This window comes from Emydura macquarii, unplaced genomic scaffold, assembly GCF_026122565.2.
Source record: "Emydura macquarii macquarii isolate MOO-44397 ecotype Brisbane River unplaced genomic scaffold, CSIRO-AGI_Emac_v2 contig_369, whole genome shotgun sequence".
Taxonomy (NCBI): Eukaryota; Metazoa; Chordata; order Testudines; family Chelidae; genus Emydura; species Emydura macquarii.
Genome location: NW_027130506.1, coordinates 7762916 through 7781219, shown reverse-complemented (window position 1 = coordinate 7781219; position 18304 = coordinate 7762916).

Here is an 18304-nt window from a genome sequence, read left to right as displayed (position 1 = left end):
TATTACGTAAGTCTTATCAGTGTGTTTTTTGACCCTTTTACTATAAAGAGATATAAGTTTGTATATACTCATAAGAGAACCATATATTTCTGCTACAAAGCTTTGGTGAAGGAAAGCTGACTTATTGTGCTCAGTGCACACCTTTTCCAAACAGTTGATGCACAACAGGTGGATGCAAAAAGCTTATCAATCTGTTCCAATGTTATTTCCTGTCATAACTTTGCACAACAAAGGAAGTTTATATCTTTGACAAGCCTTGGCATTGCGAAATGTACCGCAATTCCTTTAGAGCAGCCCTTTTAATCCTTTGGCAAACCGAACCCGGAGAGATAGGGGAAAAAAATCACTGCTGGTGGTGGTAACTACAATATTATCAGCAGCGGGCTGTGTCAGCTGCTGCACCAATACAGAACTCAATGGGCAGGAGTCCACATGAGTGGATCCAATTGCAGAACTGGGAGCTAATCTCACGTACAATTAAACAAAGGGACAATCAAAACAGCAGGGAGAGGGAGGGGAATAGAGGAGTTCCAGTAATAAGAAGAGGCGGTTACTCAGAAAAGGCCTGCAAACACGACTGAACAAAAGCAAATCTGTTCCGAGTTTGATTTTTAAAAAAATGCTTCAAAATGTCCCTCAAAAAATAAAACGTCATTGATTCACTTCTTGAGTCGATCATGGCAGAAGTGGGGATAGTTTGAGGGAGTGAAGGGTATGTAAGAAAAATATATATACACCCTACCTCCTACCTACTGTCTCTCTTAATGGTCCAAGCATTTGATGTGACTGATTAAAGCAATCAAGGATATTTCGGAAGGGGTACTTTTACTTCAAATTGAAGTAAGTGAGAAAGCATAGACCCAATGGAGGTTTATCTACACACACAAATTGTTCCAATTTAACTAAATTGGTTTCTAAATGAATGTAGTTAAATCAGTGCAACTCCTTTGGTGGCTAATATCAATGTAGCTTAATTGTGTTTGTTACCAAAATAAAGCTACATCAGTAAAAGTGGCTCTTCAGCCAATTTAAGTGTGTGCACACCAGAGGAGTGCATTGATTCACTGAATCATTTTTAGAAACCAGTTTAGTCAATTGATGCAATTTGTGTGTTTAGACCAGGCCTGGTGAGAGAAGAGGACCTGGAGTCAGCTCTTCAAAGGTATTTAGGTGGGAGTTAGATGCCTAAATGGGAGTTAGATGCCTAAATACCATTGAAGATCTGGGTCTTGCTCCCTTCAGTGTATCACCCAGGTGGTACGGTGATGCACAGCAGTATAATCCTCTAAGGGCTAGTCTACACTTAACTTACAGCGGCACAGCTGAGTTGGTACAGCTGTGCTGCTGTAGGAGAGCTTGTGTAGCCATGTTATGTCGACGGGAGCGAGCTCTCCTGCCAACACAATAAAACCACCTAAACGAGTGGCAGTAGCTATGTTGGCTGGCAAGCATCTCCTGCTGACAGAGCCCTAGCCACACAAACACTTAGCTGGCAAAACTTATGTCGCTCAGGGGTGTGTTTTTTTCACACCCCTGAGCGATAAAAGTTTTGCCGGCATAAGCGCTAGTGTAGTCAAGGCCTAAGACAGAGGTCCTCCTCCGCTTTCTCTGCTCTCTGGAGGTGACTAAGTGAAACACCAATGTGATGAGGCTGGCATTAGGCGGCTTGACGTACTTTTGAATTTTATAACACAAAGCTCCTTGGTTCAGTGCTCTATAGGTTCGGAGCAGAGGAGTTTCATTTGTGAGTTTCATTTACATAGGCTGTGTCAAGTGACTAGCAAACCTTTTATTTCAAGCAATAGCTATTGGGTAGCAATTAGACCAATACAGTCACCGCTTTAAAAAAATTAAATTAAAATACTTTAATAGATGGAACACTGCCAGAAATCCCTTTTTTCTAAGGCAGCCTCTTAGAAGTTTGGTATACTGACAATATCTCCTTTATGTTCTGGGAAACATAAAGCATTGCCTAAAAAAAGATGTAGAGCACAGAAAGTCTGTTTTTTTCACTGCATTATTTCCTCCAGGAGTTTTTCTTGGATATTGCTTTAGTATATTTTAATAAAAGGACAATATTTCTTTACAGGGTGCATAATTCAATTAAACATATTCACGAAACAGTCCGCTTTAAAATAAACATATTCTTCGGATCCACTGTCAGAAAAGAAAATGTTTTGCTTTGCAGATGACAGCTGATATGTGTTAGCCAGAAGCCTGCTGTTAACCAATATAACACAAAATCTGCTATAAACGGGAACTGAAGAACCAAAAAAAGAGCCCCTCACATTCACTTAAAATATAGATACATTACACCACCCCTTGATATTATTTTGGGGAACTTTTATGGCCTCTATCATACAGGAAGTCAGACTAGATGACCGCAAGAGTCCCTGGCTTTCACATCTATGAATCTGTGTTCCACTGCAGGAAGGAGAACTGTGATTTAGCAAATAGGGTGCAGGGATGAGTTTACAGCATATTATATTTTGAATGAGTTCTTCCCCAATTGTCTCGTTTAATAAGTCAGGATTTCTTTTGTTGTGCTGTGCAGCTGCATAAGTGACTGGTGAAGGGGCTCCGTTCTGCTCTGATGTCAAATGTCTCATTGGCTTCAGTGGCAACAGACTCAAGGTCTAAGATCCTTGAGAACTTCAGGGGATAATGCAGGCCGAAGAGCAGCAAAAGTGCCTCTACACGGGCCCCCTAAATGGCTTCCCTTTAGGCACGTGTTGAGGACAACAGAAGGTCCTTGTTTAGTAATGAATAAAAGGCCAGCAGTTTTGCTTCTCCACAGCCAGATTTTTAAGCCATAATTGGCTCTTGTAACACTGCCAAGGTAAAGGCAGAGGGCCACGGCAGGGAAGCCTGACACTGCAAGTGAACTGAAACTAAATATAGTTCTCATGCAGTTTAAAAAAAACACACATCAAAGCAAGGAGCGGCCCATCCCCACCATTGTCTCTTGCAGTGGAACAAAATGAGAAAATGACTATGATAACATACGTATTTTAACTGCAGAGTTACAGGCAATACAATGAAACATTCTAAGAGCAGCTGTGGCTGGTAGTGATTAAAGATCATTATGTGCCAAACAGTTTGAGACCGAATCCAAACCCTGTTGAAAATGAAGTTCTTGCACAGAGGAATCGCAAGCAGAACATCAGGGCATTTATTCTGGTCTGAGGGCAGCTGAATATGAGATATTTGACAGGAAGCTGCAGTGTGTGCACACATGCAGAGAGTGATCAAAATGATTTGGAGCTGCAGTCTGAGATTATATCAGTTCCCAAAACAGTAACAGAACTATCTCATGCAGGCTGTTTCAATCGCTTGGTACTGCTTTTAAAAGCAGTAGCTCCTTTTTAAATGAGAGCATTGTCTGTTCAGATACACAAGTCTCATGTAATGCTGAAAAATTAGCCAAGAGACAGTGCGGTAACTTCAGACTGAGTTTTGAATGATTTGTTTGGGTGTGGCAGGTATTTGGTTAGTAGTCCCAGGGAGCAAGATGTCATCAACAAACTCAGGCGGTATTTGCAAAAGGCAGAGAGCTGTAAATATGGATTCAATTTAGTTTGGGAAGGTATTTTTTTAAAGGAGTGTTCAGGGACACTCAGAGATATGTGAATATAAACTACTGAGTGATGAAAGCGGAAAGTTAGTGATGGAGGTAGTTATTGTTACTGAGGAGTAGCTATAAACTCAAGCCACTCCTCGATGTTCAGGTTTGTTTAGATCTCGGGGTTTGGTGTGGACCATTATTCAAGTAGGGGCTCTTTGGGAAATTTGGATCTAGGTTCAGATTTCAAATAACTCTTCTTGTCATTCTGATGACTTAAATGAATTCCTCAGTTCAATATTCACAGCAGAAATGGAAACACAAGAGAAATGGAATTAATATCCCAGAGATTTCCCAGAGAGGGAAAGTAAAATTGTTAAACTGGAAGCTTTCATATTGTTTTACATTTCTATCACACCTTTTATTCCAAATGATCAAGTTCTTAACTGAAATCAGCCCCACTGAATGCAACCATCTCTGAGGTGGAGCACAGAGCAATGCAGAACAATAGAGGGAGATTAAATATGTCCAAGGACACAAGGGCAAGCCATTGCTCTTAAGGAAAGTGTTATGGGATCTTCAACATCCATTAAGTACCTTCATTTCTAAAGTCACACCCAAAAGAGTCACACACACAGTAAACTGCATGGAACATCTTAATGTGTCTACTTTGGAAATGTGAGGGGCTGAGCTGACCCGGTGTGGACTGGAATGAATGGCTCCAGTGAACCCAGATATCCTGAACCTAATGCATTCAGCGTCTGGCATGGATGAATTATCTTGGATTTTTGAAGGGAAATACTAAGATAAATAGCAGGCTTTCAGTGGAGAGAGCTTTTGCTGAGCTAATTCTCCCCTTTTAAAGGAACAACTGTGTTTGAAAATCATGTCAGCTTTCTGCATGTGATCATCACAGACCTATTCTCTCTCAATATCGGCCCTCTAATTTTCATAGGGATTCTACATTCATGCTTCTGTCAAACTTTTCTAATGTTTAATCCATAGATAGATGGAATTCTAAGCATGTATGAGCATGTATGTGGCTACCTTGTGCCTTCAGTTCAAAATGGGTTGGGCTTCCTAGTCATTTTTCTACTGGACATCGCTAACAAGACATGTGACCGATATCAGCTCTCTTACTTTGCTTTTGTACAGCATCCCCCACATCTGATCTTTGTCTTTTAGATTGTATGCTCTTGGGGCAGGGACGTGTCTGTGAATCTCCCACTGTACTCACGGGCATTATAAAATACATAATAGTAAACCTACGTGTGCACAGATTTGTTCCAACGTGAAAGAATGAACCCAAGGAGGATTCACGTAACTGCAAACCTGCATGCTTAATGTTAGCTGTGGAGAGAAACTTATGAAGATATTAGTAAGGGTCAGGGTTCCAAAGCAAGGTAGCCCCCAGCCAATCGCAGCATGTGTAAATGGGGAGAGGGTGCCAGGGAGCAGAGCTGGGTGAAGTTTTTTGGAACAGCATTTTTCAATGAAACATGCAGATTCGGGTTGACCAAAACATTCCGTGAATTTGTGCTGAATTTGCCAAATTGCTTTGGTTTAAAAAATTAAAAAATAGAGAAATGTTTCCTTTTGACACTTTTTTGAAATGTTTCAATTTTTTAATTCAAAATGATTTTTTGTTTAGAATTTTAGTTCAGTTTTATTTTTAAAAAGGTTAAAAAAAAAAAAACAAAAAAGTCAGACTAAATTCAATGTTTAGTTTCATTTTGTTCGACCTGCAACAACTTCTTTGGTTTTTTTTTTTTTTGTAGTTTTCCAAAAAAAATGAAAAATGTTTTTGGTTCAAATCAAACCAAAACAAATATTTTTTCAAGTGTTTTGATTCGTCCATGAAACCAAAAAACTAGCTATTTGCACAAGTATAACAGGGAACCAATCCCCCCATTGGGACCCTGTGTAAAAGCAGGTCAGAGAAAACGCCCAGCTGTTCCTTTATTGCTCAAAGGGGGAACTTGGGTAACTTGCCAGAGCTCCACAGTCTCTAGGGCAGTGGTTCTCAACCTTTTTGGTTCAAGGGTCACAGGTATCATTTTAACAATCCAGAAGGGCCATCAGTCTCTGCCAGCAGGCTTCCCCCCTCTTCCCCACAGCCAGACGGAAGGAGTTTCCTGGCTACAGTAGGGAAACCTCACGCGTCCTCTAGCAGTGACTCCCTTCTGCAGCCAGAGGGATGGGATATCAGTGCTTTCTTACCTCTGGCTCCAGCCGGCACCCCAGCACCTATGGACCTAGACGGAGCATTTTCCCGTGCTCCCTGCTACAGCCAGGAGGAGGGGAGCGCTGATCTCCCATCCCTTTGGCTACAGCAAGGAGCCTGCACTGGTCTTTTAGCCCTGTGGAAAAACGCTCCGCCTGGGTCCTTAGGCAGCGGCTCTCTTCTGCAGTCAGCAGGAGGGGAGCTGCAGGCCACTTTGAAAGTCCCCGCAGGCCAGTTTTGGCCTCCGGGCCATAGGTTGGGAACCACTGCTTTAGAGGGCATTGCCAGCTGGCTTTGGGAATCAGCTAGACGTGCAACATCCAGTCATTCAGGTCTGGTTTACACTACAAAATTAGGTGGTTGTCCTACACTTGTGTGTACATGTGTCCACACTTAATTTTGTCTCCCACTGATGTGAGCTCTCCATTACGCCAACATCGTAACACCACCTCCCTGAGTGGCACTGAGCCATGGTCAATGCACTGAGGTTGATGCAGCGCGAGTCTAGACACTGTTACCTATGTTGCCTCTAACAATCCTCCAGCAGCTGTCCCACAATGCCCAGCTCTGGTCACAATTGTTAACTCCATGGCCCAGGGGTCACGGAGACTGGAAGTCCCTCCCCCACTTTAAAATCCCAGGAATTTTTGTAATGCTTTTTCCTGATTGTCCCTCTTGGTGAGCACAACTAGTAGTTCTCCATTGTTGTGTGCGACTGCCCAGTTGATCATGCCATCTACGTGCTTCACACCACTCCGGCCAGGAGTAGGCAGGAGATATTGGATCTCCTGGGCTTGTGAGGAGAAGAGACTGTGCAAGCACAGTTATAGACCAGCCATAGAAACATGGACACCTGTGAACAAATGGCACAGGAGATGCAGGAGAAGGGGTAAGATAGGGACCATCAGCAGAGCTGTGTGAAAACGAAGGAACTGCAGCAGACGTATCAGAAGGCCAGGAAGGCTAACAATTGATCCAGTGCCAAGCCATAGACCAGCCACTCTTACAAAGAGCTGCATGCCATATTTGGCTGAGACTACACAGACCGCTCTGGGTACCTCCAAGGGGCCCGAGTTACAGGCCCATGGCATGAACAACTAGGATGAGGAAGAAGTGGAGGATGAGGCACGTGTGGTTGGGGGGGTCCAACAATCTCATGAGCCAAGACCTGTTTGAGATTCCACTGCAATCCAATCAGTCCTGGCAGTTGAGCGTGGGTGAGCCCAGTGCAGGGGAAGGAACTTCTGGTAAGTGTGTAAATTTATTTCCTGTTACACTAATAGCATCCCCAACCTAACAGAACACAGGTATTGACATTTCATGAATTTACTCATATTAGAAGAGGTAGCAGAACAACAAAGAGAGGTAGGGTTACTAGCTGCGTTTCATTCCCTGTAGAATTTGGCAGGGATTGGAGGGATGGGAGATCGATGGAGCAGTTTGTTTATGTAGTCAGCCATGTCCCTTGAATCCTCCACGGAGATCTCCAGGAAACTTTCATAGAGGTATTTTGCAACCCTTTGCAGAAGGTTTCTGGGGAGGGCTGTCTTCTTTCTTCCACCGTGGTAGGACACTTTCCCACACCACTCCAGTATTAATTCTGCTGGCATCATTGCAGTACACAGCATAGCAGCATAAGGACCAGCTCTGTACCCAGACTCCTGCAGCATCTGCTCCCTTGCCACATCCTACCTTCAGGAGACTGATATCACGTCGGGTCACTCAGGGGGAGACGGTGGAAGTTTTCATTACAAGTGTTTGTAACGCAAACAATAGAGCATGTGATCCCCCGACCATGGTGATTTCTGGGTTCCTCCACCACAGTTTCCCTAACATGCTGGTAGTGTGGGTGGCAGTGATTGGCATTGACTTCTGCAAGCCCAGGATGACTACTACTAGCAATGTTAAGGGAAGGGGGGTTTCCTGTGTTCTCTCATGGCCGAAACCCCGCCCCTCCAAGGCTGCATCTGACAAAGAGCCGCACTTTGGGAGGCTTAACGCTGGTGCCCAGTCTCCAAGCACAGTCCGTGTTGCTAAGGGGAGAGGGCATTGCCCACCTGTGCTCCTGACACAGGTTGCCCACAAGTGGCAGCACAAAGCCTGTCGCCCATGCCACTGGGCCATACTCACCCTGGGTGGAACAGCAAACCCATTCATTGAATAGGTAGGGATACTGATTATGTTCTGGTTTGCACAGAAAGTGGATTACACAGATTAGAAGAAGCAAAAAGAACACAATGAGATAATGAACATGTCTGGGACAGCTCAGATGCAGCTTGGAGCCTGGAGGGTTGCATTGTCTGCAAAACTGGACATGGAGAGCAGGAGAGCATCCCAAGTGCATGAGCGTGCCACACAGGATGAGATGCTGCAGATTATGAAGGAGCAATCAGACATGTTGAGACATCTGGTTGGTCTTCAAGAGAAACAGCTCTAGACTTCCTTTGCAATCACCGCAGAATGGCCTGCAAACATCTCCCTATTCCTCCTCCCCCTCCCCCAAACATTTCTGGAGGCAAGGGCGGGGGAAGGTGCAGTATCCCTTCCTCTCAACACTGAGAGGGTGCAAAGAACAAAAGTCAGCCATTCGAAGACCTTTGATGGACAAGACTTCTGTGTTTTCACAGATAAGCTGACTTGGTTTCTCGCCTCCCAATTTTATCAAACCATTTGCCCAAGGTTCAATTATTTTCCTGCTCCTTCAGTTTTTTTGTGCAATAAAAATCAATATTTCAAGAAAGAAATACTCTTTCTTCATTCCAAGCATAGAGGTTTGGGAAGGAGAGGGGAGATGCAGGGAAACTTATGTACCAGAGGGGATGGTATGGTGTAACGAGGCATGGTCATCCCTTGGTGTCAGCCTCTGAGGGAGGCCATGCCTCCTCGTAGTCTGCACTGAAGGGGAAGTGTCTAAGCCTGGGCCCCCTGGCAGGGTGGGGAACCAAACGGTTAGGGTTCTCTGGTAAGGGTGAGCGCCGACACAGTCTAGGAGTGCCGGCAGGGGTGAACGCCGACACAGGCCTCCCGGCCTAGTGGGGGGAGGGAGGAGTGGGCCACGACAGGATGGCAGGGGGACCCAGCCCCATTCTACTCCACTGGGTCCCAGCCCAGGGCCCTCACAACGGTGAGGTGTTCCACCACTGGGTCAGCAGGGCTGCAACCAAAACACGCCGACCAGTGTTCAGGCAGGCACAAAACCGGACTGTAGTTGGCTATCCCTGGGTTACTTCCTACACCCCCTTTGTAGTGCACCTGCAGCATGGGATTATCCTCCATCTCCCATCTATACACTGCAAGCGGCAGTCCCAGCAGCTCCTCGGCGTCTGTGTGCTTGGGCACCTCCGGCGGGTCTGGCCAGTCTGTGGTGCAGCAGGGGTCTGCTCTGGCCTCCCACTCCCAGAGCAGGTGAAAGACCTCCTCCTCCTCCTGTGGCTTTCCCCAAACTGAGCTCCAGGGCCTGGTTTTTATACTTCCTCTTCCTGTCCCACCCTTGGGCTTCCAGCGGGAGGGTCATAATACACCTGGTTCTGCCCACCAGGTGGCGTGCATCGGTCTCTCGACATCGGCCTCTGAGGGAAGCCATGCCTCCTTGTTACATACGGGAAGGCACAACTCAGATAAATGGCGTACATTACTGTGGCTCTTTACTGAAATGGATTTCCAAAGCCTCCTGGAGACAGTGCTCCTGGCTGGGCTCTTCTTACTGCCCTGGTATCTGGGTGCTCAAAATTAGCTGCCAGCCTATCCACCTCCACGCCCCACTCCTGGAGAAACTTCTCTCGTTTTGCCTCACAGATATTATGGCGCACACAGCAGGCAGTGATAACAATGGGGATATTGCTTTCACTGAGGTCTAACCTAGTAAACGAACTGCACCAGTGACCCTTTAAACGTCCAAAGGCACATTCCACCACCCTTCTGCACTTGCTCAGCGTATTGTTGAACCGCTCCTTTCTGCTGTGCAGATGGCTGGTGTATGGTTTCATGAGCCATTGGACCAAGGGGTAGGCTGGGTCTCCCAGGATCACTATTGGCACTTCAACATCATCAATGGTTATTTTGCGAGCCCAAAAGAAAGTTCCTGATTGCAGTTTTCTGAACAGACCTGTATTCATAAAGATGGATGCATCATGCACCTTTCCTGACCATCCCACATTGATGACCGTGAAACATCCCCCTGTGATCCACCGGCGCTTGCAACACCATTGAAAAGTATCCCTTTCGGTTTATGTATTCTGTGGCAAGATGGTCTGGTGCCAAGATAGGGATATGCGTGTCATCTATCGCCCCATTGCAGTGAGGGAACCCCATCATGGAGAAACCACCCACTATGTCCTGTACATTGCCTAGAGCAGTGTTTCTTAACCTGGGGGTTTAGAGGGGTCGCAAGTGCAGATCTGGTATTGGGGGTGGAAAGAAAGGCAATTGCCTGGAGCCATAGGGGCGCCATGAAACTAAGTTACATGCCTCAGCCCCGTGGGAGTGGGACTCAGGCTTCAGGGGTACAGTAGTTTGGAAAGGTTAAGAACCACTGGCCTAGAGTCACTACCCTTTTTAGCATAAGTCAATTAATGGCCCTGCACACTTAGATCACAACAGCTCCCATGGTGGATTTGCCAACTCCAAATTGATTCTCCATGGACTGGTAGCAGTCTGGCATCGCAAGCCTCCACACAGTGATCTCCACTCACTTCTACACTGTCAGAGCAGGTCTTATTTTAATGTTGCTGCACTTCAGGGCTGGGGAAAACTCTGCAAAAAGTTCCTGGAAAGTGGCCTTTCAAATTTGAAAGTTCTGCAGCCACTGCTCGTCATCTAATAATTGCAGAACAATGCGATCCCACCAATCAGTGCTTGTTTCCCGGGACCAAAAACAGAGCGCCACTCTGTTCAGCTACTGCGGGATTGCCAACAGCACCTGGACTTCTTTTGTTTTGCAGCAGGGCTGCTTGAGCATCAGCTCCTGTCTCAGCTCTGGAAATACTGCAGCATAAGGCGTGAGGTGTTTGTGATGCTCACAAGAAGAATGAACAGCTGAGCAGATTCCGTGCTTCTTGGGCTATGGCGTATGCACGGCTAAGCCAGGCTTTTGGAAAAAGTATGGGTTGTTTGCCGTTGATATTAGGATAGGGAAGGAGGGAGAAAACTGCATAATGTGAGGTCGAAGCCATGTTCCCATTCCAACCTGCAACAATGTTTTGGTACCAGGAGGCATTGCAAGCCCTTCCCCAAACGCCGTGTGGCTAATTGCACTGGGATAGCTACCCCCAGTGCACTGTTCTCTGCATCAATGCAAGCGCTGCTAGTGAAGATGCACTTCACCGACATGATGAACGTGGTGTGGATGCGCCCGATCGACTTAATTACTGCGGCGGCTGGATGTTGACTTAAATTAAGTCGACTTAACTGTGTAGTGTAGACATGCCTACAGTGCAATAATCACAAAAGTGCAGCAAGCCCCACAAAATTCCTAACAGGCCTCAAAAGAGCAAGGCCAGGTAGAGCACAGCAGACCACACCGCGTTACTGGCTGTCTGTTAAAGTTCTCTTTCAACGCCTCCCTGAACCACAGGACTCTGCATTGAGTTCTTTTAAGAGCACTTGTGTCTGGCTGGTCAAACTAAGCAGACAGCTGCTCCACTTCCGCCCCCATGGCAACTTTTCCTCTTTGTTTTACAGATATTACGCAGGACACAAGAGGCAGCTATAACCATTGGGATAACTTTCTCACTGAGATCCAATCTGGTGAGAAAACAACGCCACAGTCGCTTCAATCAACCAAAAGCACATTCAAATGTCATTCTGCACCTGCTGAGCCAGTAGTTGAATCTTTCCTTGGTGCTGTTGAGGTGGCCGTTGTATGGCTTCATAAGCCAGGGGAAAAAGGGGTAGGTTGGGTCCCCCAGGAATGGATCACTATTGGCATTTCAATATCACCAATGGTAATCTGCCAGTTGGGAAAGAAGGTCTCTTCCTGAACAGTCCTGTGTTCTTAAAGAGGTGGGCATCATGCTCCTTTTCTGACCAGCCAACATTGTTAGTGACATGTCCCCTGTGATCCACCATTGGTTGCATAACCACAGAAAAGCAGCCCTTTCTATTGATGTGCTCTGTGGCAAGGTGGTCTGGTGCCGAAATAGGGATAAGCATGCTGTCTATATCCCACCACAGTTCAGGAACCCCACTGCTGCAAATCCATCCATTATGTCCTGCACATTGCCGAGAGTCACAGTCCTGCAAAGCAGGAGATGATTAATGACCCTGCAAGACAATGGGCCCCACGGTGGATTTTACAACGGTAGCAATCGGGCATTGCAAATTTCCACAGTGTAATCACCACTTGCTTCTCCACTGTCAGCGCAGCTCTCATTTTGGTGTCCCTGCGCTGGAGGGCTGGGGCAGTTGCAGTTTAGACATATGCTTAGACCCTGATCCAAAGACCATTGCAGTCAATTGAGGTTTTTTTAACTTAACTTCAGTGAAATTTGGATCAGAGTCTTATGAGCCTGAGAGACAGATGGGCTGACTCTTCGTTGCCCTGCATCTTGAGCAGTTATTTACACCACTACGGTTTTGATGTGGCAGCATTTTTCACCCTCTTTGCATGTCTGTAAATGGCTGCCCAAGGTTCATAGCAGTGCTGTATCGGACCTAGAGAAGCTGCCGTTTTGTTGCTGCTGCATTGCAGAGAGAAGAAATATCATGATGAGTTGACAGTTCTGTATGTATCCAATCCTAAGCATTCGAAAATCATGAGTCAGGCCCCCCCAAAATCACGAGATTTAAAAAATAATACATTTTGGGTTCTTTTTATTTGCTGTCTGAGGCATTTAGGGTCATATTTTCATGCTCTTCTCCACAATCTTGAGGGCTAGAAACGTACTTTTTAACAAACTGGAAAAGCTGATTAACAGGACTCCAGGAGGTTGGGCTTTAAGTAAAACACCAGATATCGTGAGACTCTTCAGTCGAGGTTATCAGTACTCATTTATGCACACTAGAAATGGGCCTGAAAAAAGCCTAAATCCAAACACCTGTTACACAACAATATGAACTAGATTATTATAGTCTCCTCCTCTGCTCCTCTCTTGCATCATAGTAACCGCTTTGGAGTGGGAGTTGTGGGTAATCCTGTGGTTCCAGTACAGTTTGCTCATGACCAATTAATACAAGATTTAACATGACAGTCCAGTCTACATTGAGTGCTAAATTGTGTTGATCCTCACGCTAGTTTACACAGCTCCTCAGAGTCATGTTTTATTCAGATCTCTGCTTAGAACGTTCCTTTGCTGTGATGTCTACAGAACTTTGACCATGGTTGAGGTCATTGGTGTACTGAGACAAAGGCCTACCATGTTGACCAATGCTGTCTGATGGTTTCCTTGTACCCCCCACCCCATCAGTCTGTATCCATCTGTTGTCTCTTGTCTTTTACTTTAGATTGTAGAGAGTATCTTTTTGTTCTGTATTTGTACAGCACCTAGCACAATGGGGTCCTGGTTCATGACTGGGATCCTAAGTGCTATGTTAATACAAATAAATAATAATAAATGCACAACTTAATTTTTTAGTTCAGATAAGACCTGAGTCAATTCTGCTGGGAGTATTTCTACAATGTGACAATGAGTGGAGCTGGGTGAAACTTTTCAGATGAATAATTTATTTGATGAAAAACGCAGCTTTGGTCGACCTGAAATTATTCCTGAATTTGACACGAATGGTTTTGGGTGTTCACAAAATGGCCAGAAAAGGAGGAAATATGGGGAGTGCGTCAACTGTTAGCCTGTTGGTTAGGACACTCACTTGTAATATGGGAGAATGAGCTTCATGCCCCTGCTCTGAAATAGATCCAACACAGACTTCTTTGATTCACGAAAAATTCAGAAAAAATTCAGATTCAGTTCGACCTGAACCAAATTTTCTTTGCAATTTTTCTGGAACTGCCACCAAACCAGAAAAATCACCCAGCCCTACTCATGAGATCATAGAATAACAGAAATCTAAAAAAGCCCAGATCTCTCAGTCCAACTAGTTCCTATCTCTACAGTATATTCACTCAGCTTTCTGTACAGTTTGCCTTACTGTCTAGTCTAGTCTTAAATGACTCAAGCTATGGAGCCTTCACCACTTCCCTGGGGAGATTTTTCCACAGTCTAAACTATTACAATATTTTTCCTGCTATTCATCCTATGTTTTCATTTCATCCCATTATTCTTCACCTCGCCCTCTTGAACCAATATAAACAATTCCCTTCACTCCTTGATGTTTACACCTTTCAAAGGCTCAGAGACATTTATATCCCTCTTAGTTGTCATCCAGCCAATCGCTACATATTTAGTGCTTTGACTCTTTCCAATATGTTCTTCTAGATTATATAAATAGGGGAGTATGTCATGTGTAAAACAAGCAGGGTCATTCTTCTGCTCTACTTGGCATAGGTTAAAGTGGTTGGAGCACTGAATTTAATTTTGGACCCTGCTCTTTATGGAAAGACATTGACAAATTGGAGCAAGCTCAGAAGAGAGCAACAAAAATGATAAAAGGCTTGGAAAACCAGACTGATGAGAAGCAGTTGAGAAAGATGGGCATGTTCAGTGTATAGAGAAGACTAAGGGGAGACATAATAACTGTCTGTACATCCATAAAGTGATGGGATAAAGAGAACAGGGACTGGTTATTTTTATTAGTCAGATAGGACAGAAGCAGCAGAAATTGATTTAAGCTGCAGAAAGGAAAATTTGGGTTAAATATTAGGAGAGCTGTTTCAGCTCCTAGTACTATCAAGCAATGGAACAAGCTGCTGTGGAAGGCAAGGAATTACAATTAGTAGAGAGATTCCAGGATAGACTCAACCCTTATGTACTGGGACTAACCAAAAAACCCCCACCACAATGTGGGGAAGGGAAGCAGACGACCCACTGACATTTCCCCTCAACCAAAATACCATTATTTTATTAGGGTGCTGCCCTTATGCCCCATTATACTAGAAACTGTATAGACACATGGTAAGAAGTAGCCTCTGCTCCCAAGAGCGTACAGTCTAAATAGACAAAGGGTGGGAAAAAAGCGTGACGTTCGCTCTATTTTACAGCGGGGAGCTGAGGCATGTCGACTCACCCAAGGCCACAGAAGAAGTCTGTGAAAGATCTGGGAACCAAACCCAGCTGGACTGGTCCCTAGTGCAGCACCTTAACCATGAGGCTTGCCTTCCTGTTGCGATGCTACTCTCTCCAAATGGCAGCATCTTTGTGAATTAAACCACCAGGAGCCTGGACTTGCTCTTCGTATACACTTTTGACTCCCATGAACTTCAGCAGGAATTTTGGATGTGCAACGTGACGTGGGAACAGAGCCCAGGAGAGACCCATCATCTGGATGTACTTAACAAGATAATGTGTGTCTAGGAGACTGAATGGCTGCTGTGTTGGTTTAATAAGATGAATGCCCCATCACACAATGGTTGACAATTGGCTGCTTAAAAAAACCCAGCCTGCTATGAAATCAAAGGCTTTCGTGTGTGCTGCCCTGGAGTTATGTCAATGCTCTGTGCCTTTTGCCCCCTGGGCAGCATTGGTGGCACAGCAGAGTCTAACTAGTCCCTCTGCTTGCTCTGCCATCTTGATGCTAGTAATAGATGGATGTGGCTTTGCTTTGTGAAGTGTGAGGGAATGAGGCCTTTCCCTTGAATGAAGAGCTGTATTTTTCATGGCTTGTAGTATGGCTATCATATGATAGGGTATTACTGGCTTGTGTTGAGTATTGAACTTGAAACTGCATTGCATAATCCACAAGGATTGCATTGATACCACTTGGCTAGACAACTACAGAAAGGCAAGGTAATGCGCAGTCTGAAGATGGCTTTAGCAATAAAATTGCAAAACTGTAAACTGGGCAGTCTCTAGCCTGGCTGTTTGTATGAATTATTGTCACTTGTTGGCCAGGATGTATTTATTCTGCTCAAATACCAATGTGGAATTGCAATTGCTCCTACCCTCCCACCAGCCGTCACTTGCTGTGTAAACTTTACTTGGAGGACAAAGTTCATGGCCCAGATTTTGAGTTGCACTGGCTGCAGCTCAAGATGGAAGGAAGCAAAAATGGCTCATCTGCTCCCTACCGTTAAGTGAGAGGAGTCTGAATGCTGCTCTAAGGTATGCTGGGCTATCCTGGCCCGAAGGATCTGTTCTAGTTGTCATGGATAGTTAAAGCGCCCTTTCTCAGCCACACTGGGGAATGAGAGGTCTGGCATAGAGCCATTAAACAAGCTCCATGCCATCCAGGGAGTCCCCTTACACAATGGGAATTCCAGATGTGTTATGCTATTGGATCAGGGTTCATAATCTGATCCTGTGTCTGAGTGATTTTGATATGTAATACAATAGAAATCAAGGTCTATAAATCTGGTGCTTATATAAGTGAAGGGGATGTGAAGGCAGAAGCAGCCACAAGGGATGGATGGCCTGAAGGTCACGAGTTCCTGATCTGCTGCGCGTGTCTTTCATCTCAGAATCTCGTGTGAGCGCCACGAAACTGGGGCTTCATGGCTACTTAAGAGCAGGATAGGGGCTGGAGTAGCCATTTCTCAGAACCTATTCCCTTCCAGGCTTTTGTGGATATCTGATCAGATACCCAGTCAGCAATCAGTGTCTTTCCAAGGAGCCTTGATTCACACTAGCTCATCTCCTGTTCAGTTCAGGCTCCTCAGTGTACTCATCATAAGTATTGTCCGCCTTAATGAGGCTGATTTTGTTCGTTACTGTCTCCTCTGAATTGACTCTGACCTGAACCTTTATTTGGCAATTTTCAGATGTTAGCAGCCTCCACTGCTTCTGAGGAGGAAACTAACGGCAGAATGTCTCATCAGGGGGCTGTCCCCAGTTGCAATTTAGAAGCATCAGCCCTACCAGTGTCCCAAGACGTATCTGAAGCTCAGGATACCCCACAATCTATGGATCAGAATCTCTTGCCACCTGGCAGTGGGGCAAATCTACCGCCAACTCCCCAATACGATGATATGAAAGGAACTCTGTGAGAGTTTAAGTCACGAAGTTTCTGGCTGAATTTGATCCTTTCTGTGTATTTCTCTGCAGAAGGGACAAAAAGGCCCATATCCTCTACTTTCCTCATCTAGGGCCAGATCCAAAGCCCACTGAAATCGATAGGAATGTTCTGATCAACTTCAGAGGGCTTTGGATTAGACTCCAAATCATGAGGTTCACACAGTTTTCGTTAAGATCTTGCTATTTGTTTATTTATTTTATTGTTTATTTTTTGTACTTATGATATTATCATAGCACTTAGGAGCTCCAGTCATGGACTAGGACCCCACTGTGCTAGGTGCTGTACAAACAGTCTAAGTAATCAGACAGTCTCCAATTCTGACTTTAGAATTTGCCCCTAGGGCAAGTTACCAGGAACAACCTTCTCATTAGGGGAATGTGTTTTGTGAACATCTGATGCTTTCATTTTGACTTACTCAAACAGTACCCCAGAGCCACCATTGCTCTAGGAATTGGGTGCAGAGAAAATGAAATGGTCTTTTCCAGTACTTCACTGGAAAAGAATTTCTAGGCAAGCTGCCTAGCAGGCACACACTGTACTATATTCTTAGAAAGCAATAGATCTATTTATGACTGCTGTATCTGTTGGGAACTTGCTGCATGAAAAAAATAAATTAAAAATAAAAAAAACCTTGGCAGAAGCTGATCTTTAGCGCTGACTGAGATTTAGAGCTTCTGAGACTGACAAATTAATCCTCGCAACACTTCCGATTAACTCCTGTTTGCAGTACATCTGAATTCAGTAGGAATGCATTAAAATGAGAGAGGAAGCAGACTTATTCCTGAATTTGGTTAGCACTTTCCCCCAGACTGAATGCTCAGCATTGTCACGTTCAGCACAAGCAAATGTCTTCAAGCTTTTTCCCCCAGTAAGAGCCTAGAAGAACGAAGTTATTCGGTGAGTTACTTTTCATATTTTTGGCTCTTTTAAATAATCCTAAGTGGCACGAGCCCCATAATAAGTATCTGTTCCTGCTCAAGTCTTTTCAGAAGGCTGGTGGGCGTTAATGGGTCATTTCATGGAGTATAGGTCCAGTTTATCACTTGGTTTAGCAACTCTAATAGCAACATCTCTAAAAGCTAGATTGGGTTCATGCTCATCTAGGGACACCAAGGGGCCTTCCCTCTCCTTGCGCACAATATTTGGCACAATATTGTTCCTGCTTGTGTTCCCCTGTGAGTCGAGTGCCAGCAGCTGTGATAGAACCTGCAGACTGCATGTAGAGGGACAGAGTGAGGTGAGGATCTCTGCTGTCTTCTAGGGCTGGACTTGTAAGTGCAGTGTATGTGCAAGGCACTCTTTCAAAGGTGTTAAGAGATAAAGCATGCTCTGATACAGGTCCCCAGGTGGAATTCTGGGTGACTTTGTCCTGGAGTTTCTGTTCGAGTGAGACACTCCTTACCCTCTGGCAATGAAGCCATTGCTTACAGACACAGTTTGGCCCTAAATAGTCTCAT